The sequence below is a fragment of the Cydia pomonella genome, chromosome 24 (genome assembly GCF_033807575.1).
Source record: "Cydia pomonella isolate Wapato2018A chromosome 24, ilCydPomo1, whole genome shotgun sequence".
Lineage (NCBI taxonomy): Eukaryota > Metazoa > Arthropoda > Insecta > Lepidoptera > Tortricidae > Cydia > Cydia pomonella.
Genome location: NC_084726.1, coordinates 13,218,294 through 13,238,129, shown reverse-complemented (window position 1 = coordinate 13,238,129; position 19,836 = coordinate 13,218,294). Strand labels below are relative to the sequence as shown.

Below are 19,836 nucleotides of genomic sequence, written 5' to 3'. Positions count from 1 at the left end.
AATTACTAACTAATTTAAAAGATAATGTGAGTGAGTGAGTGAGTGTGTGTTTAATAATGATATTCAAATTGAATAATTTAATTGAATTGAAAAGATAATGATAGTGAGTGAGTGTGTGTTTAATAATGATATTCAAATTGAATATCATTATTAAACACACACGAATTTCATTTGGGCTTATTATTAGTATCATCAAGGTGACGTTTTATTGAGTCAAATCAAATTCCGCAATGGCGGCCTTAACATATGGTTCCTAAATACATCATAAAGAGCATAATTATAATGGGTATGTAGATAAAGCAGTGTATGGAACTGTATATAATTAAAGCACTCGTGTGATGTTTTTATGAAACTCGCTTTTAGCTCGTTTCATAACACGCAACAGTGATATAAACAACTTTTTTTGTTTTTATTATATACTACTATCACTCATTAAATTTTATTTAAAGATTGAAGTACTGGAGTAAGGATGGAGTCTTGGAGGATTTAACATCTGGAGACGCCTTGTCTGTAATTTTCTATACAATACTGTCTGCCGATTACAAATACAAATAGCCATGTCAGATAAACGTCAGTCCATACAATACATATTACCATTGGCTGAGGTTTTCGACTGAGGGTTAATAAGTTCTTAAAGGCGACTCCGGTTAGTACATCCTCCAAGGCTGGAGTAAATACATTTTTAATTATTATCTTTCTAGATTTCAATTTAATAATGCGTATTAAATAAATACAATATTATTATGAGTTTCAACAGTAAACATTATCGTTAAATCCAATAGCCCATTTAAAATTCCAACTGCTAACATTTTATATGGAGTTTAATCCAAATTATTACGATTTATTTGTAATAAATGTAAATATTGGCTCAAACAGGGTAATAAATCCGATATTAAGTACACAGAGCATATTTACTCGAACTGTTTGAACTGAAGCGGCGTTTGGACTTCTAAAATCTATTGCTGATTCGATATTGATCCCATATAACTGTTTTATCGCGCACGCACCGAAAAATTATCGAGATAGCGTTGAGAGTTTGAGAGCCTTAGCCAAGATGCTAATGTAAATCGTACATTGACATTAACGACGAACGAAAAAAAGTGTCGGCATGACAGATGCTACGAAAAGTCAGGTAACTATTTTCATGTGGTGTTTAAGTCCCCTTAGGTTCGTATTCTTCTCTCACTCTCACTGCGGGTAGGAGTGAGCGAGATGGTCGCGTATTACGGAAAACTTTTTTTTAAATATAAATACGTTTAATTGTATGTCAAACTTCTACTCGCTCTAATTTCCTTGTATAGCCATGGACTTTAATAGTTGAGCCATTTAGATGATTTACATTGAATATTTCATACCACCAGTATTGACAACTAAATTAAATAGAACCATGAATAAATCAAAATTAAAGCCTGTGCCCGTAAATATTTATTTCAACACACTTGCTCAAAACGGCGTTTTTATTCCACCGATCTTTGGCTCATAATCCTAGATATTAAGCACGCGTGCTTTTTCAATATAATTATTATAACACTCATGTTTTTTCTTTATATTATCCGACTGAGTTAAGAAGGTAACTGATTACTAATAATATGTATGGAAACTGAGTCTTCTTAAATTGGTCGAACAGATTTTACAACGTGGACAGGCGGGAGCCAGCGGCGGGGCGAGGGGCGGCAGGCAGTATGACAGATGCAAGACTTTTACTAACAGATTTAACAATTAAAATTTGATTATTATGAAAGGTTCTTCTTTTTCTTCTCGTTATTCGCAATTGCGTTAAAAAAAATCGTATGAAACGCATGTGCATTGAACATTACACACATCGGCTATCTTATTGCGCGCTCGCTTGCAGTTCGCGCACACAATATCGCCTCGTGTGTAATGCCCAACTTAGCACACTTATATCACAATGTACTATTATAATTCTAGCAATGAAAACTTGTTAATAGTTTTGAATGATTCACGGTTAGTTTCACTTTTCTTAAATGGACTGGGATATGGACCGTGATTACGTGGTGATTACCTTTTATATTGTATTCGAGCTCGAAAACAACAACAAGACGGTCCATATCCCCGTCGATATAAGTCTAGGAAAAGTAGTTGAATGTTATTTTATGCCGTTTAAAAATGAGAGCGAATTTGTTTGTTGTCCTTGTGGTAAGGTGTAATTCTTAAAAATCTATTGATGCAGTTTTCTAGAAAATTTAATACTACCGCTTTTCTTTTTTAAAACATCCCTGTGTCTCTCGACTTTAAAACCGCCAGCGACAATGTACAATGTTGACAATAAGAAATAGCCAACAGCAGTTCTGCTCGTAAAAATGGTTGGCACCAGTAATCTTTAAAGTTTCAATACAGTGTGGTGCCAATTCATCGGTTCCGGGTAGTCATGTCCCAATATGTGATGTGCCATGAAGTTTTCCCGGGAATATTAAACTTAGTGAATTACCGGGAAAACTTCTACGTTTGTATTTTTCTTCAAGCATGGAAAATATTCGCTGTACGGTACATGACTGGGGCGCTTTGGCGGGTATGGATAAACATCACATTCAGAACTGCAGCTGCATTACTGTTGCGGCATCAATGTTGCCGCCGCTGAATCTATCGATTTTCTTTATAAAATGAGGTAAGGAATGGACGATGGACGTCATAACCGCTACTGTAATGCGGCGACGAACGTCACTATCGCAACAGTAATGCAGTTTGAACGTCACCTTTAGATTACTTATTTTAATCTGACAACTTAAGCTTTCAAATAATGAGAAAAAATCGTTACATGAGAATTCATATTTTTTCCCACTCATCAATGTCCTTACATGTATTTACCACATACTTAACATTAATAGATTAACTGGGTCCCGAAAGAGTGCACGTTCAAATCTCGCTTGGTGGTATATTTTAAATTTTTCAAGTAATTAAAAAATATATGCAGTCTTCAGTCTAGGGTTTTCCCGGCCTAGCGCCAGGGTCCGCTTTCCTACTCAATCTTCTCCACTTTGCCTGGTCTTCGGCATCCTCAGATGTGAGTTTTTTCTCTCCCATGTCCGCTGTCACGACGTCCAGACAGCGCTTCTTAGGCCTACCGCGGCCGCGTGATCTAGGGGCTTGGACAGTAAAGTCGAGGCATCTATTTCCAACGTAATATACCGTTGGATTCTTACATTTAGAAATGTAACACAAGTACTTATAATAATTTGAGAGCGAACTATTCGCCAACAAACTGCCTTCAGTTTGACGAAAATATTGTGTAGCTAATCGTAGTTTTTTTTTATAACGTAATAAACAAAATCCACGTATGTTTTTCTAAATAAGAGAAATTTTACCGGGAATGTTACTGAAGAAATATCTACCTAGGTATGTTCCCATCTCTAGTTCCGGGCACCGGCCGGACAGACAGACAAACATCCTGCTGGAGCGGCGCCAGCCATCGATAGCGATTTGAATATACAACAAAACACTATGTATTTTGTTTGTGTCAGAAGACACTTGGGTACCGTAAAAACGTCCATATTTGCATTGTATAAAATAAATAAATATATGGCGACAATCTTACACAGATCGACCTAGCTCCAAACTAAGCAAAGCTTGTACTATGGGTACTAGACGACGATATACATATTTACGTATATAGGTACATAGAAAACACCATGACTAAGGAACAAATATCTGTGTCCATCACAGAAATAAATGCCCTTAATAGGATTCGAACCCGGGACCATCGGCTCATAAGTAGGGTCACTACCCACTAGGCCAGACCGGTCGTTGACACTAGGATAAGCAAACTTTTTTACATTAAACTTTTTTCGGATAAGCAATTGAAATTTGGTTTTAAATGATTTTTTTATACAATTGTCATTCTAATATTTAACTCCCCATTCCATAACGATTTTTTTTAACCTAAATGCTTAATTGAAAGTACCCTCAAGAAATTCTATAAAAAAATACTTAAGTAGCCATATTTTTAACCTCGTGCCGCCCAATGTGCAATACATTGTACAAAGTCACACTTCAGCATACGCCATCGATGACGGCGCCAGGCATCATTACAGTCTCGGACTATTGACGATCTCACTGCGTTCGACCACCAAACTACCTCGACATAAATGAGTGCCTTTTATTCCTTGGTTAACAATGTACTATAAACCGCCTGGAGTTGAAAAGATTTTTCTCTTTCAACCTTTTAGTTCGATCAAAATTGCTTATCAACTGAACCAACGAACTAAAAGAGGCCTTTGTGTAAATACTTGAGAAAAGGCTTATTATATAGATACTTACTTAAATTAAAGACTGCCTATATACACCGTGGGCTGGCAAAACCCGTCAGATTTAACCCGGCGTATTCTAGACCGCATTTAAAGACTAAAATGTCATACAAAGTTTCCGAAATCGGTCTTGTTTTAGAGATAATGACAATTTTAGTGAAAAATTGTTTCTGGAATAACTTAGTGAGAAACGCCTTTTTGGCTGCAACGTACTGACAGATTGTTTAAAAAGAAACTCGCTATTTGTGGCTGTAAATAAATAAATGAACTTTACTTATTCGTTGTAATGTTTTTATCGCCAATGTATAAAAATAAGTAACGTGTCTTATGTAGAAAACGCAAAACAATTTTTTTTCGGCAAATTTTATTTGCGAATTTGACATATGTAACTTCTTATGGCCTCAGGTATGCGTGGATAAAATCTGTCGGGTTTTGTCGGCCCACGATGTATATCTTGAATTGAATCATAATCTGGCTCTAAGAACAGTACTTACAGTTTTAGTTTCTGTTATTTTATGTATTAAAATCCAAATGCGGTAAGATAAAAAAAAAATTGAGTTGAAGTTGAAGTTGAAATAAAACAAAAATGAACTTCCAACTAAGGAACAAATTAAATTCTTCTTCTTCTTCTGACAAATAATCCCCAAAAGGCGTAGGCACTAGTTTTTGCGAAAGCGACTGCCATCTGACCTTCCAACCCAGAGGGTAAACTAGGCCTTATTGGGATTAGTCCGGTTTCCTCACGATGTTTTCCTTCACCGAAAAGCGACTAGTATATCGTACGTAAGTTCTTAAAAACGCATAGGTACGAGCCGGAGTTTGAACCCGCGACCTCCGGGTTGAAAGTGCCTAGGGAACAAATCAAATTATTTTATGAAATAACTTAAATTTCACTTTATAAAAATGAACTTATTTTTAATAATACTTACTTTTGTCGTAGAAAATATGATAAAGCCCATAATAAAATAATGAAAATCATAATTCATTTGCCACTTTTTATTACGTGGTCGTTAAATAAACACACACACGTCACTGCATATAATTTTCATTAGTTTGCCAAATCCTATCATCCTAGAACCGATGCCACCATATCGCCCTGAAAAACCAAATATACGATTAGTTAACTTAAAGTAAGGACGCTAAAAACGAAGAACTTCGTGCATTCAGCTGCCATTTCCTACCTCACAGACAGATCTCGCTCGCACAGTAGCTTTGACAGTCGACATTATGGGCGGGTCAAAAATACAATTAATCGCGTGCGAAAGACAAAGGAGATGCCGGTAATGAACGAAATTCTTCAAGATTAGCGTCCTTATTTTAGAGAAGAGTATCACTTGAGTGGTATTCGAAATTTACATTATGTTATTTGGATAATTATTATATAAATAAATAATAATACACATATAAATTCCCTTACCGAGATTATAATATCAGCTCTCCTACTCCATGTTTTCTTTTATTTTATTGTTGACAATACAATACAATACAATACTAATACTCTTTATTGATCTTTATAAAAAAAAACAATGGGCTGCACTCCGGGAGTGCCGGTAGAAGTGAAAACTTAAATATTAACGTTGTGCATTTTTGATATTTTGTAATGGTTAGGGAATAATTTTGCATGAATTGCTTTAATTATCAGTATAAAAGTACTATCATTTAAAGTAAAATACAATGTTCATTTATTGCGCTATCGTACACAAACATGACAATTTATATTACATTAAAAAATTAACACTTCAGAACTATTACAATTATTTAACCTCGAAAAATTTTTATCTCAGAAAAATCAACTTCCGTCCATAATTTCAATGACTACTCTACTGGCTTCAATGACATGGTAACAGTTTTTCGATCAGTTCGGATATTATGATCGTTCTTGTCTACGTGACAGCGTGATAAAATTATGTCCGTCACTTTCTATCCTGTGGTGTTAAAGAGTGATAGTTATTTTATCATGTGGATAACGCCATCCATAATACGACTGCAGGTCCGTCCGTCTTACGAATTTTCAATCCGTCAAATCTCTCGGTCACGTGATCTGTCACAAGTTTAACATTTTTCCCCTTTACTAAAAGTGCACAGCGCCGCTAAAGAAGTTTTCACTTCAAAAACAATTCAGAAAGAAAACAGGACCTGTTCTGTTTTGTTTAGTTGATCTATAATACCTATATAGTATGTCGGCGGCAGATCGTAAGATCAGGCTGATCGTAATGTTCCTTTGTAATGTTTTGACGGTAGTAACATTAAAACAATAGATAGGTAGGATAGGTTCGTTAGGTTGCATCAGATGCCTGAAATATAGACCCCGCGTTGCGGGGCTTCGTCGACTCAGGGAGCGAGACAAAGATTTTCACGTTTATATGCCTAGGAATTTCATAATCTGCCTAATTTTACGATCGGCCGCTGACATGTACACCTATTGGCAACTACTATTAATTATTTAAAAAAAACTGTAATTCCTTACTCCAGTCTTTACGGTATCTTTAGCAGCTTTACGCATATCTTCGGCGCTACGAGACATGCTGTAAAAATAAAAAGTAAAAAAATATCTATTTGCTGTAAAAATATTATATGCTGTAAAAATAAAAAGTAAATAAATAAATATTTTTTTGATAAAAAAAATGGTACAAGCTTTTATCGCTTACTGTACTTTTTCCACATGCAACTAATACTCATAGAGACAATAATTCTAAAAACCCCCAAACACAATTAGGTTGCGTTGTTTTATCACAGAGTTCCTATGGCTACCTCCTGTCTCCATCATCAGATCAGCTTGATGGTACCATAATATTGCATTGTTACCCTTACATATGTATGCAAATTTTCAGCTTCATCGGAAACCGGGAAGTGGGTCAAATTTAACTTGCAAGATTTGTCCCATACAAACTAACAGGGCAAGTTAAATAAAAGCTTGTAATAAAAACTCACGGTTTAATAGTTAACGCTGTGATATCAATATCAGGTGTCTGAGCATTCCTGGACTCCTCTTCGACGGGCATTGCGAAGGCCCCGATCAGGCATATGAATAAGAAAAATAGTTGAAACCGCTGAAAATATTCAAATAATAAATTGCATATACAGATGTCAATCACAATGAAGAAATCAACGATGATCAACTCTGGCCAAATGGGACTCGAACCCACATCTTTGGATTGCCGGTTCAACGCGTTACCAATTGCGCCCGCTGACCATCCATCATTCACCGCGAAATTAAAAATTCGAACTAAGACAACGTCACTTGCGACATTTGCACTTTAAGGTTTACATCATTAACCACCTCTGAGGACCATGTGTTGTGTGGTTGGGAGGCAAGTCATGCGCTAACGCATTGTAATCTGGTACGTTCCATAATAAAAAAGGAAAAAAAATATTTACATTCAATTAATACTTAATAGGCAATTCTGGTATGTATTGATTTTGTCGGAGCACTTCTGGGTACACGGGAGGCTAAACACCCTGATATTAGACTCTGAAAACGATAAATTTGCAAAACTTGTCCATAATATTATACATATCTATAACCTCCATACTTGACGTGAAAACTTGGCATGAAAACTTAGCGTGGTCCGACTCTAGTTTTTAATGCAAAATCTTAATAAAAAGGTATCAATCAAAAACATAAAACTAGAGGTAAGAGAAACGGCGGTCTTATCGTGAAAGAGCGCATGACAATTCATAAATAAAATAACATATAAATCAACAAAAACCATTCGAAATGTTTTTTTAAATATTATATAACAAAAAATTAATTATAGCAAACAAAATGCCACCTCTATTTGTCAAAAAATCAGACAAATGAATTAATTGCGTAGGTATTTAATTAACTCACTAAAAAAGTAAAATTTTTCATTCGTATGCCAATATTTACTTACCATTTTCTTCTTGTCACATAAACTGAATTTATTCGTTTATTTTTCTGATTTATATATAACATTGCATGTGTTTAGCTTGGCAGGGTAAATGCATCTATATAGCCCGATTCGGACTTAAGATACGTCAAACATTTGCTAAAGATACGATATGGATTAGATATGTCAGTTTCAAAAGTGACAATGAAACAAAAACGTTTGACGTATCTAGGTCGAATCAGGCCGATAGAAATCTCCAAATATAAATGAGATATGATTATACCTAATCCTTATTTTATGTTAATTTTCACGTCAATAATTATATTATTTTTAGTGAAGGAAATTTGTGCTTTACTGTTAAAAAAAAAAAAAAAAAAAACAATAGTTAGTATGCCTGTGATAGTAATATTAAATATCTTTATAAATATCGCTGGCTGTGCAACGCGGCAATGCCGCTAGCATTTTTGACACGTTTGGATCAGGAGACAGTCGAAACGGGACCTAGGGCTTTTGATATACAGTTACTTTGTTATAATTCATTTAATTTTTAGGTTTATTTCTAGTTTTAATTTTTTTCAGAATTCATTTTGGACCTACTTTTTATTGATTAATGTTTTATCGATATTTGTTAATATATTCTTGAATACTTAGTAAGTATATAAGTAGACTTATGTACTAAATTTACAAAATATAATTAGTAATAAATTAGTAAACTTTATCAAACGAGTAATTTCTTATTATAACAAATCGAAAATACGACGATTCTTAGATAATTAATGACTTTCATATTTTAATTTAACAGAAAAAAAATTAAACTATTTTAAAACTCAATTCCTAATAATGCCATCTACCCAATTTTTAATTACTGTTTTTAATGGTCTTATCACTTGAACGTAATTATGTAGGTAGCTTATTTAATTTAAATTAATTGATTTACTACGGATGTTTAGTTAGGTTGAAAACTAAGTTATTATGGACATACTTTTGTAATTATAATTTTTCCATGATATAAAAATGGAATTATGCATCATTAATTATCTCAAATACTTTTATTATTTATGATCTCAATACAGTAATCAAATATTTATATTTTTCATAATGAGAAAACAGATAAGATAGTAGAAATACAATTATGTAATTAAGATATTTATGAAAAGTAGTTAAAATTTGTTTTTTTTTTTTTTTTTGAATATCCATCTTGTATACAATCATATTTTTGTTCATATTTTTAAATCTACGCTGTTTGTTATAGTATACATATACCTGCCCATTTATTTTATGTGTTAGTTGATTTATTGAGTGTGACCTATTATTTTATAGCTATGACTAATTTCAATTTCAATACCAAAACTACATAACATAATAATAATATAGTAATATATTGTAGCCATTAAGCCTGACATCGTGCTGATAGACCGATCGCAGCACCGGGCCGCGCTCGTCGACGTCACCATCCCCCATGATGAGAATCTCGCGAAAGCAGAGAAGGACAAGTTCAGAAAGTACCTACATTTCAATTTGTGTAATAATGTCTTATAATATAAAAAAAAAAAAAAAAAAAAACATTTGGCTGATGAGATTTACCGTCATTTGGGACGTTGTCTCGGCGATCATTGTTCCGATAGTCGTGTCAGCGAACGGTCTTATAGCGAAGAGTTTCGACAACACCTAGGGAGACTCTCGCTGCTGGATCAAGGGTCAGATGCAGAAGGCGGTAATCTTGGACACGGCGCGTCGGTTCCTCTCTCTGCGGCCCTGACCATAGACAGCTTGGGCCCTGCCCCGCTGCTGGCGGTACCCTAGGTTATGTATTGCAAGCTTGAGTCTTTAATTCACTCCAGCCTGCGGCTATCGAGCACTTATAAACTTTAGTAAGCAATATTTCACTTCCCCCCTAGTTGCACAATGTACTATATTTTTATGGGCATCCAAAGCAGACATGCATTTGGTTGACTAGAACGTTTTCTAAAATATACATTTACGAGTAACTAACAAAGTATAAGAATACAATATTTATTTATCTTCAATACTTACCTATTTAATTCTAAAAATAAATTATGTTCAAAAGAAATCCGAAAAGTAAGATGTAAAAGAGAACAAAAGAACACATTTTATTTCGAAAAGAATACGTTACTTACATTTTCTTTTGTGATGAAAATTTATTAGTAATGCATGTTATATATTTAATTTATTTTATTTTGTAATGAAAATCAGTATTTAGCCATCAATTTTCTTGTGAAATATTCAAGGTACCTACTTACTAAAAAATATCGAGTTTCGATACTTATTAAATCTTTTTAATACAAAGAACTTTTTGACAACGAATAAATGGAATATGAAATATGACAAAAAAGATTTAATAATTAAATATTTGAATTCTTTCAAACGCAAAACGAAATAACCAGAACATCGTAAAAAGATAATAGGTAAAATAAAATAATGCAAAGTGATGCAAATAAATTACCTTAGTACGTTTTAGTAAATTAGTTTTATCCAACTTCAAGTAGGTTTATAATTTGTCGGTATATACTTTATATTTTTTGCTTTGTATTTTATATAATTTTTTTTTATATAATTATAATGTTCGTGGCCAGATATTAGAATTGATTATTTCATGATACGAAAATCAAAATGAAAATTCTATGATCTGGCCATGATGTGTTTAAGGAATAAAATAAATAAATAAACATTATGAAACAATCTTACACAAAATTTAGCTAGCCCCACAGTAAGCCCTATAACGATATATTTAACACATACGAACAGAGCACCCGCCTAGCGGGTCGCTGGCAGTCAATATGTAATAGACAGATATAGTTATATATACTTACTTAAATACATAGAAAACAAGTCAGGAACAAATTTAATATCTGTGATGAACACACAAATAAATACCCCTATCAGGATTTAAATCCGGAACCCGAGATGTTCTTCTATTGATTGGAAACGGCTGTATCGCTGCTTAGAAATACGGCACAGCAATCCAGACAGCAAAAAGAGGGTTAGAACGCAACGCCAGCACCGAACGGGTTAACGAAGCGAACGCTGTTAGATTGTCGTTAACTCAAGTAGCTCGCTATGATTCGATCCGTTGTGTAGGATACATTGAAAATATCATTTATACAGTACGACTCTCTATGTATAAAAGCGCCTGTCCAAATAAAACAGCAAAAGTTTTATTAAAGTGCAATTGCCTGATTGAGCTATCAGGCGCTTGTATTCTTTTTTCCAATTTCCTAGCTATTACTATAGTATCTGAAGCTTTTGCTGTTATGTTGTCGTTAACTGAAGTATCTCGTTATTTATCGTAATGATTCGATTCGTTGTGTAGGATACATTGAAATCCCCTTACATAGTACGACTCGAATGCAATACGTACAAAATAATGATGTCGTAAATATACCAATTTTATTCATTTTATGTTTAAGCATCTGCTCAAATAAAATAGCACATGTTTCATGGAAGAACATATACTTGTATAACCTGTAACCTTAACAAAAATAATAACAGTAGAATCTAAATACCATCGCGGTTAGTATGATTCATAGCCTTCAACATGTCTTCAAACATTTTTCCGGTTTATACGTATTTTAGGCGTGGTCCCTTCAGAATTTTCAAAAGCGAGTTTTTTTGTAATGGTTTAATGAAGCGACCTGTTAAGTTGTCGTTATCTGAATTATCTCGTTACTTATCGTAATGATTTGATCCGTTGAGTAGGATACATTGAATCATTTCGCATTTATACCGTACGATTCTCTTTGAAAAAAAAAAATAGACGCTGTTGAGTATAAGTGCTTGTTCAAATAAAACCGCAAACGTTTTATAAAAAGTTCAATTGCCTGATTCAGATATCAAGCGCTCGTCAAAATAATTAATATTTAAGAAACAGTTTTATTGCCAACACTAAAATTGCACTAAGGGTAGACTTAACAGAATAAACAGAATAAACATATATATAGGTTTAAATTTTGATCTTTGACCATACGCTGAGGGGTGGATATGTAGGTCATACCAAATAACTTTTACTATGGGGCTAATTCCGAAATCACAAAAAAGAAGTCTGCCGTCTCATACATTTTGGTGAATCATATGTCAATGTTTTCTATAGAACAGCTGATTTTCTTTTCGCGATATTGGGGTTGGCCCCATAGTAAAAGTTGGTCAGTATGACCCACATATTCACCCCTCTGCGTATGGTCAAACATAAAAATGTCATTCTGTATAAGAGAGATATATGTAGGAAGAATTTGACATGTGCCAATTCATTATCTGGTATATAAGCGCCTGTTCAAACAAAATAGCAAACGTATTATGAAAGAAAAGGTATCTGAATAATCTATCAGGCGCTTAGTAAAATAATATGTAGCCGCGTCCATTAATATGAATTGATGGATAGACGATTGTCGTTAACTGAAGTGTTTCGTTACTTAACCTAATGATTGATTCCGTTGTGTCGATACATCGAAATTGTAATTTATATACCACGACTCGATTTGATGAAAAATAGACAGAAATCTACAAAGTGTGGCTCAAAAATCTGAAAAACTGTTAAACGGAATTTGAAGTAGGTAAATATTTTGTTCTGGTGTACAAACAAAATTGGAAGAAATAAATAAAGTACAGTTACTTGTGTGCTTTTGATTCCTCCAAAAATTAACTAAAGTTACATAATAGCGACTCGAATCTTTACTTACTAGGTAGTACCTAGTCTGGTGTACTAATCTAAAAATTCTCGTCCGTCTGTATTTTACCTCTTCACGCTTAAACCGCTGAACCGATTGAGATGATATTACATACGCGCATACATACGCGGATTTCTACCTGCTACAATCCTGACATACCTCTTTCGCTTCCTTCACTTTCATAACATTCCTTATCCACGCTCCCCGATTTAGAGTGCTCTCGGCTTAGTTTTCCTTCAGAATTTCCCCGATTTGATCACAGAAAGTTCGCCGAGGTCTACCCCTTCCAGCTCCCTCTTTCACTTCTCCCTTTATACACTCTCTTTGTTAGTCTTCTTTTCTTAAGATGTCATCATTCTACGCAGGCAAAGTCGCGGGCAGGAGCTCCATAATAATAAAAATCGTATCGGTTTCGTGCCGTGTGATATAAAAGAAAGTTTTCCATAATGAGATGCCCCCAGACGCGGTAAGTGCACTAGGAAATAATTATGTCGCCAAGACTCGATCTGAAGATCATTTGCATACAAACTACGCTATTATTAATTCAAATCGATGCAGACATGTTGACAGTTATAATGACGGGCTTGGTTATCATGCAGACTAGGAGTACAATAAACTTAAGCCTATGGTTTTAGCAGTTTATGTATTTATAAAGTACATGTTTGTGTGCGAAACCCATTTTGATACATAAAGTCTTCGTTCGTCTTTCTATCTATTCGTCTTTAAAGTCTGTGAGATAAAGGCTACATTTTCAAATGCTGTAATAGACGTTATTGCATGAGTAGATGGTTGAGTTAGTTAATATGTTTATTGAAACGACTGCAAAATAGGTCACAGGTTAATTTGTCAATAAATCTAATCTAATCTATAAAACACGGGCTTTCTAGTAAACATGTAATATGTTCGCTTCAAGACCTTAGAAAGAGATTTTTTTTATAAAATCGTTGCATTGATTCACATAAATAAGCGCATGGTAACCACATAGTGTCGTTGGCGGCCCGCCATATCTCCACTCCGCTAATGCGCCTTTGGGCCATGTTTATCGATACCCTGAGTTATGACTCGGCGAGGCTAGAGATGGGATAGTACTCAAGACATTAAGAACTAAGATGTGCTAGTACCTAGAACAAATCATCATTTACGCAAAATCATAAAAGGTAAAAATTAAGTAATTTAAGACACACATATTACTTTGCAAATCTGCGAAAAGATAACGTGCCATTAACTAGTTTTATACTTTTAACTAACTGACTTACAGACTATATGACTGGCTGTAAATGACAGCTAGTCAATCAGCGCTAAAAAAAGTGTGCGCAGTGCTCAGTAAAAAGGGAGTAAGTTGAGCTGTTATGACGAAAAACTAAGCGTTAGTATTTAGTAATTGTGTTTAGGTGGCTTCCGTTCCTTAATCCACCAACGGAGCGGTAGTTGACGTCCACGAGGGCTTATTACACATCGCCCTAACCACTTTACGAGTTATCGCCCAGGATGCTATTGGTCATGGAAATCTGTTTTCGGGCTATAATGAGTTAGGGACTAGTCTCGAGACATACGCACGAGTCATCCTATAAGGGATCCATTTTTCCTTTTGAGGTACGGAACCCTAAAAGTAAGAACTCTAATGAGAAGGATTTCTTTTCTTTGTGATTTTTAATTACGTAACAAATGCTTTTTATTACAAGTCAGGCGCAATTTATGATTCTGCTTTTACTGACTAAATAGCTTCAATAAACCAAATACAGGTACGCCAAGTTACTCCATAGAATAAATAGCACCGAAGCAAAGCTTACATTGATCCATCGCCCTCTTCGCAACGAACGGTGGAAATATTTTCCGCAAATAATAATTTATGTTACTGCTTTTGATAGCAACGGTTTAAATTTAAAGAAAGAAACTACGGTTTGTAGGGAGTTATATTTTATCAGGTTAAGAGTTTGGAACGATATATTTGTGTGTTTTAAAGTGGCTTTTATCTGATGGTTTCAGTTAATTTCTTAGAGAAACCTTTTGGTTTTTAATAAGGAAATGCACTATCGTTCCATAAATCATAATTAATACTCAAGAAAAAGAAATAATTTTAAAACAAGACGAAGTAAAAGTTAGGGACTTACGACGTCGAAATAAGAGTAAATAAAAATATTAAAGCGCTGTATCAAATAAAATAGCAAACATTTCTTCTGCTGAATGATCATCACAAAAATTTGCTATTCTATTTTACCAGGCCCTTAAATATAACTAAGAAAATTCTTCAAAATACTAAAACTAGATTATTTTCACGCTCAGGCCCCTCTCTAGTTGGCAACGACACAAAACGTCAGCGGCAGGCGTGGCGGTATCTTACTGCATTGTGTGCTATCTGCAGATTGCGGGCTCTACGGAATTTGGCTAATCTGTGGCATTGTTCCTACACTATGGATACGGTTTTAATAGAAAATTCAAGTTTCACTGCATTGCTGCCGCAAATATAAAAAAATCCGGGCAGCAACATTTATTTTGACATTTATAGCAGCAATGCATTAGTACTGCAGGATATGTTAGAAAGGTAATTTTATCGCGACATTTATATTACATTTTACGTTTCCCGCAGTAGTGCAGTCAGCAGCATTACTACAGCTGTAATATCGCACTGCAATACTGCTGCAGTGATGCTGGTGTCAGCCACGATGATGCGCAGATTTGTCAAATCTAACACGACCCATAAGGCTGGTATTAGTGTCGCGCTGACCGTCGGTGCGGACCGATCCGCACCGACCCTGTGTTATGTTCATGTCCACGCGGACGGTCGCCCATCGAGCCCTTTATTCTAGCTATGTAGTTCATGTTCCTTGTACGGTCACGACTGAAAATACCGATACGAAAAAAGTGACAAAAATATGTATACACGACTTTATTGCCCATATATTAAGATAGTGTATACATTTTTTGGCATATTTTACGTATCGATATTTTCAGACGTGACTGTACCACGAAGTATTTTTATCGACAACGCGACACGAATCTGTGGCCGTGGCATAAAACGCTCCCTGAATTTAATACATATTGGTCCGCGGTCAGCGCACACTAAACCAGCCTAAACGCAAACGGTCCCTTTGTTGCAACTGAACTTGTTGCAACCAAAATCCAATGTATTTTTATTTTGCGTTATAATTTATATTTATTATTTTTCTTTCTTTACAGGTAAGTTGCTGGGATGCCGGGGCAGTGCAAATTGTACATAAACAACATTTTAGAATAAGTATAAATGCGATGAGATAACATTAGACCCTACTCATAGTGTTGTGTTACTGCCGGTGAGTAAAGTTGCCAGAGCTCAACGAGGGTGCGGAGTGTTAGGGTCGGCAACGCGCATGTAACCTCTGGAGTTTCAGGCGTACATAGGCATTATGCGTGTTTGCCACCGACGTAGTATAACCCTGAATGGATCCAATGAAAGTCTCTGACATTACTTACTGGACTACAACTTATGGTTTTCCGTTTTACCGTTTCCCAATTTATTGACTTCCGTTACTAAAAATTATATCATTCACTAACAAAATAGATTTTTAATTTCACAATTAAAACCGATACCCCCCATAAATTGGAAAATAAATTTTATCTCAAAGACGATTCGCCATTTCCCAAAGAAAATTAGTTTTTGAAATATCTCTTCGTTATTTTTAATGGCGTCCTATTAAACGATTAATTTGGGGTAAAGGAGACGGTTTCTGACCACTTTATTATTATTGCGAATGCCAGTTTCCCGTTTCGGAGGTAGAAGTTATTATGGTATTTTATGGGTAAATGTTCATTTGTTTTCCGCTTTAAATGAAATTTGATAATTTTCATAATTTTGTATGTAAAAATAAATACAGAAGCGCTAGTGTCCTAGCGGTAAGAGCGTGCGACTTCCAATCCGGAACTCGCGGGTTCAAACCTCGACTAGTACCAATGAGTTTTTCGGAACTTCTGTACGAAATATTATTTGTTGTTTACCAGTCGCTTTTCGGTGAAGGAAAATATCGTGATGAAACCCAATAAGGCCTAGTTTATACTCTGGGTTGGAAGGTCAGATGGCAGTCACTTTCGTTAAAACTATGGCCTACGCCAATTCTAGGGACGCCAAGCGGACCCCAGGCTTCAATGATTCGTGGCAAAATTCAGGGACAACGCGAGGAAGAAGCGATAAAAATAATGAAAAAACACTTGAGGCGTAGGCACTAACAGAAACTAATTTGATAATTATTAAGAATATCAATATTATTAGAAGACTTTATAATAATATAAAGTCTTCTAATAATATTATTTTTATAATAATATAAAGTCTTGTCCCTGCATTTTGCCACGGCTCATTGAAGCCTGGGGTCCACTTGGCAACTAATCCCTAGAATTGGCGTAGGCCATCGTCTTAACGAAAGCGACTGCCATCTGACCTTCCAACCCAGAGTATAAACTAGGCCTTATTGGGATTAGTCCGGTTTCATCACGATGTTTTCCTTCACTGAAAAGCGACTGGTAAATATCAAATAATATTTCGTATATAAATAAATAATAAAATAAATACTATTATGGGACAATCAATCAATCTATCCTCGTGTATAAACTGTTCTTCTAAAACACCATAGGTTATGATGTGATACTATTTTCTATTCCTTAGGGATTGAATAAAATCATTTTTTTTTGTTCATAGTCTATCCGTGTTCAAGAACAAAGTTATACAAATTTTATTTTCTAGAAATTGATTAATTGGTTTAAATCCTATTCCGCATTGTTTTGTATGTTTTGATACACAACTAAACGGGTAATTTATTATTGCGTTATCTACAATTCTCTGCAATAGTTTTCTTAGTAACGTTGGAAACTTTAGGCCTATTTTTAGTTCATTTTAAGACATATTTGTAAAATACTGTTTATTTTCTAAAAAAATGGGTTCCTTCTGGAGCTCTATATCATTGGAAGAATACGTGTTTCCAATTTCAAGATCCATCTTTAACGGTTCAGGCTGATTGATTGATTGATTATTGAAAAAAAAAAAATGTACTTACCATAACAGGAAGAGCGAGTTCTCCTGACACAGGTGTCTTCATACCTACTAGGAGGGCTCAACACTTGTAACAATTGTATACCGTAAAACCACCCAACTATAGCGCGCGAACGGATGACTTTTATGCCATCAGGCGCAAAAGAATAGCGTATCTGCTGACACGCGTGCGCGGCAGTAGCAACAGCCTCCTAAGGACGTTGGCTGAACGCCTTGATTGCCATCTCACGAGCTACTGGGTAGACGTGTTGATCGGCAAGGCTAAATGAGCTGGATGATTTAGTTTTAATTTAGTTTTATGTAAATTAATTGGTACTAACCTAGGGTGTAAGAATTTTTTTGCTGTTACTAACAAAATTTATGGATCCTATCGGTCTGAAATAAATGATTTTTATTTTTTATTTTTATTTTATAGTCCAAAGCTCCCAACTATGGTCCACAAATAAAGTAAAAAAATTCTCGTTCAGGTGTGTATTTTACTATATTTTTGTAGTTCTAAGGCAAAGTATGTTTATAAATGGAAGGTAAAACTAGGAGTAAACCAAATGGAACATTGGTATAGATACTTAATTTCCTTTTGAACTTGTGGACCATAGTTGCAGTATTGGACTATAGTTGGGTAGTTATCGCGTTTGTTCACGAAATATATTTTTATTTTTATTGAGCTTACTGTGGGACTAGGTCGATCTTTGTAAAATTGTTCTATAATAGTCATTTACAGTACATACTTATGGTGCTAGTTTCCAGTTCCGTGCCTATGTCGAAAATTTAAAGCGCCATATGTACTGTAAAACGTTGTACTATACATGTGCGAATAGGTGATTCGCAACTCGTTTCGTTTGGTTGTGTTTTAATTTTAATCGATCACCTCTCGTTGTTAATATCCTTCTTTCTGCACTTATATCGTAAATAACTCTTGCCTATTTATTTATTCAGTATTATTTATTTTTATTTCAAAAACTCTGACATTTTAAACTTGATTTTTCTTTGCATTACTTTTACTTTTATTTAATTTTAAGCGCTGGTGGCCTAGCGGTAAGAGCTTGCGACTTGCAATCCGGAGGTGGCGGGTTCGAACCCCGGCTCGTACCAATGAGTTTTTCGGAACTTATGTACGAAATATCATTTGATATTTACCAGTCGCTTTTCGATGAAGGAAAACATCGTGAGGAAACCGGACTAATCCTTGTAACGGCTGGGAGTCAAAACACTAGTGAAAAGTCCGAAAAATGCACAAGAATTATATTTTTCGAAATAAAAACGGAAAGTAGGTAAACATATAAAAAAAAATGAGCGCAAGAGACGTGCGGCTGGCGCGGAATCGAATTCGGAACCAAATCGGGTTTGTTCGGACATGCAATAGATGCACCCCTGCTCCCCGCACCTCTCTCAGCTCTTACACATTCATTGACGCTGTTAATGAGACAGTATTTTGCATCGCGAACATACCCCCCCCTAGTGCTGCACTAGCAGCACTCATCGCCTATCGGAAGGTGAGCGACGCGTGTGGCGGATCTGGTAAGTATCCCCGTTCTGGTTTTAATCCTCACCATTCGGATCCGCCCATCTTTTCCTGGTATAACTTCTTGAATGATGCCCTTGGGCCATACATTGCGAGGCCCGTCTGGCTCTACAATAAGTACGAGGTCTCCAACTTGCAATGGCCTCGCCTCGGCTTGCCATTTCTTTCGCGGCACCAGGTCAGGCAAAACTTCCTTCACCCAACGCCTCCAGTATTGGTCAGCAAGGAGCTGAGCTATTCTCCATTGTTTTCGTAGAAAAAACTCTGATCCGTCAAAGACTCCAATGTGTGGTAGATTGCATGAGGTACCCACAAGAAAGTGGTTAGGCGTCAGAGTTTCCTGGCTATTTGGATCGACAGAAACATGGGTTAGTGGTCGGCTGTTAACTATATTTTCAACTTCGGCAAGTAAAGTATTTAAGGTCTCCTCTCTAGGAGCTCGCTCTTTTAGTATGGTTTTTAGAGACACCTTCACACTTCGTATTAGACGCTCCCATGCACC

At 35.4% G+C, this 19,836-nt stretch overlaps 1 protein-coding gene and 1 long non-coding RNA gene across 18 annotated transcripts in view; one reads left to right on the top strand and one right to left on the bottom strand.

The window, feature by feature from the left end:
• The window catches only part of LOC133531155 (hemicentin-2), a 782,365-nt gene that overhangs the window by 527,931 nt on the left and 234,598 nt on the right, over positions 1–19,836 (top strand). The gene's annotated exons all lie outside the window — the stretch shown is intronic.
• On the bottom strand, positions 5,244–7,335 carry LOC133531209 (uncharacterized). The gene is made up of 3 exons (XR_009801502.1): positions 7,194–7,335; positions 6,730–6,787; positions 5,244–5,358 (listed from the first exon to the last, which is right to left on the bottom strand). It is a non-coding gene; the product is annotated as an uncharacterized LOC133531209 (long non-coding RNA).